Raw genomic sequence first — 3,353 nt, forward strand, 5'->3', positions numbered from 1 at the left:
TCTCCCAAGGGACCCGCAGAGAGAAGGAGCCGCCGTTGTTCCAAAGGCCGCGCGCCGGGGCAGCCTGGCGGTTGGGGCTGCTGGGCCAGAGCCAGAGCAGGCCGCAAAGATGATGAGGGGTCTGGAGCATCTCTCTTACGAGGGGAGAATGCAGGAACTGGACCTCTTTAGTCTGAAGAAGACGGAGAGGGGATTCATTAATATATTTATATTCATAATATAAATACTTCAAAGGCGAGTGCCAAGAGGATGGTGCCCAGTGACAAGTCAAGGAGCAATGGACATAAACTAACACACAAGAAGTTTTGCCTCAACATGAGGAAGAACTTCTTTGTACTGAGGGTGGCAGAGAACTGGAACAGGCTGCCTATAGAGGTTGTGGACTCTTCCTCTCCAGAGATGTTCCAAACACATGTGGATGCATTCTTGTGCCAGCTGCTCCAGGTGACGCTGCCTTGGCATGGGGATTGGACTAAATCTCCAAAGGTCCCTTCGAACCCTAACAGTTTGTGATGCTGTGATTCTGTGAAGTCACATAACCCTTCCCATAACAGCAGATCTTGGAGAAAAAGTCCCTGTCGTTACACCTACCTCTAATACCTTGCTAAGGCTTTTACCAAGAGAGAATATTTCACAGCAAAACTCATTTATCTATTTAGGCACAGGTTGCTTTTTTTTTAATCATCACAACCATGCAAGCAATAGGATCTGCACATATTAAGCAAATCTGCACCCAGGAATTTGCATTTGTACAAACTTACAGTGATAAACCCCACTGGCACAGAACAGGTGTCCTGCTTTACATGAGCACAGCACAGCTGTTTAGAGGTCTGCACAAGAAGCAACAACTGCACCTAAACAGATTACATGTAGACTGCAAGCTGCTTGGACTATAGCATGCAGTAGTAATGTCCCCTTCACAACAACTAATGCAACTCCTTCATGGCATTGCTGCTGGAACAGGCACATGCTTAGATCTAATGGCCAGCTAGAAAAAAAGCCACATGTGAGAACTGTGAAAATAACGTGAATCTAAAATAAATGGATCAAGAGAAGTTAGCTCCACTGAAACAGGAGATTCTTATCGCGATGCTACTAAATGGGATTTTAACTTTACCAGCTACCTTTGGGAAAGAGTAAGAAAATGCTCTGGGCAGAGCACATTCATCAACACAAGCATTTCAATGCTCTGTGTGCCATGTTCTTTTGTAAAAACACCAAACACCAAAGCAGCTGTACTCTGTGCCTGCATTGCTGCATTTCACTAACTGAATGCAGAGTTCCAAACACAGCTACACCAAGGGATGCACTTTTACTCACCAGTGAAACACTCAGTATCTAGACTCATGGACGTTAGTTTTAATCACAACTGTTAAAACAATTCAGAATTAACAGGGGAGGCAAAAAAATAAATAAAGAGAACCAAAACACATGCTACACAGAGCTACAGAATGAAGATGATCTTTCTTAGGCAAGACCTAGCAGGCAGAGAATCCAAATATGTTCACACTGTGCCAAGCTCACAGTAAGAGCTCATTATGAGCTTGATAACTCTAAACAAAGCACCAAAATAAGCCATTCAAAGGCTTCACAGGAACACACGATACTAACAGAATAGAAAGTAGCAAATACTTACTCTGTCCTGAACATCACTACTTTTCATAAATTATAGCAGCTTTAAACAGGGAGAATAGCCTTACAGTGATAAGGCCAAAGTCTCAGACACTGGCACAAACCCAATTTTTCCATGTAATCCCACAATAAAAGCTAACACTGACATAAGTCAGAGTGCAGTTATCTATCCCTATAGACAGCCATAAAAGCATAATCTTAAAATATGCTTATCTGCACACACACTGACTAACACCATCTCTCTTGACTCCCTTTTACTCAGTTGGGGATGCATTACATCTTCAGGCTACAACGTAGGTCTGTACAGGATCTGCAAATTTAGTCTCTGTTCAGCCCATAAGGACTATGGATGTACATCAGCAAAACTCACACTTTTCTTCAACAGCCCAAACTCACCACAGAACATACTTAAACTGAAAACACAACCAAAAAATTGTTGTTTTAAAAACATAAAATATGCTCACACAAGCTTCTCTCCACAAACCCCCCGAGTCAGCCTCGCGTTTGCATGAACCAGCAGGGCCACTTGCCCTAATAACCTCACTCCATTCTCAGGTGTTTTATTTTGTCTCTTATTTCACCATGTGCACATAATGTCAGTCACCTGAAGTCAATGAAGTTCACCTCTGTTCCTTCAAATTGCTGCTAATTTCTCCAAAGCTGTGTATATAGTTTAGGGGCCAGGAGCTATTAGTGGTTTTCTAAAAACTATTGGCCCACTCATATGGTCTGTGCAAAGCTTCTTCAGTCCATCAAAACCAGATTCTTATAAAATCAGACTTTAACCTGAGAATGATCTCCAATCTCATAAAGCCAACTTGTTTGCCTGTGCTAGCAAACAGGATCAATGCAGTGTTCTAAGGCAGACAGCTACATAACATTTACTCTTACATAATAGTAGTATTGCCCTGAGCCAGCAGCACCAGAAACAGTACTTTAAAACTCAGTGGAACCTGGAAATTCTCTGTCTAGTTGAACCTAATTTCTTTGTCACTATTACTGGTTTGGGGATTTTTAAAGAATTGATTACATTATGTAAAGCACCGAAGTTTTTCCCTTAAAAAATAAAATAATCTTCAGAATTATGCGAGTCCCCAGATTTCTGACTATTGGCTTTTCAGCACACTCCTTACACACGGAGGAAACAAAGGCGTGCTGACTCATACGGATAGTTGCATAAAATCCAGCAATGAATGTCTGATATAAATCAAGCCCCGGCGTTGCTCGGAGCCTCTTTTCCTGCGGGCAGGAAAAATCTCTGCCTTTGTTTTCAGGACAGATAACCCTCCATGTGCAGTAAGCGGGAATTTCTAAGGGCGAGGAGCGGCGCTTCCCGCCCGCCTCCCGCCAGCTCGCAGCTGCTGTCCCTCAGCGGGGCCCGGGCACAAGTAGGTCACTCAGGGACCGCAGAGCACAGACCGCCGAGCCAGGGACCGGAGGGGGCACAAAGGGCCGCTCCAGCTTCCCCCGGGCTCTGCCCCCGTCCCGGGGACGCCGCAGTAGCGTGGGGAAACAAGCAGCGTTTAAAGTGCGTGTTTTATATGCATATAATGTGGTACTTCTCTGTCGGAGATGCAAAGGTTTTATACGCACGTGGTCGCGCTTGGTCACAACAAATGTTTTATGAACTGGATCTGCGTGAGGATCTGCAGACCAAGCCTTGGGAGCGGGAGCGGGCATTGGGAGGCGCTCCCCGCTGCGTGTGGGGGGCCGGGAGCGCC

The sequence above is a fragment of the Manacus vitellinus genome, unplaced genomic scaffold (genome assembly GCF_001715985.3).
Source record: "Manacus vitellinus isolate BGI_N305 unplaced genomic scaffold, ASM171598v3 scaffold_20_pilon, whole genome shotgun sequence".
In the NCBI taxonomy this organism is placed as follows: Eukaryota; Metazoa; Chordata; class Aves; order Passeriformes; family Pipridae; genus Manacus; species Manacus vitellinus.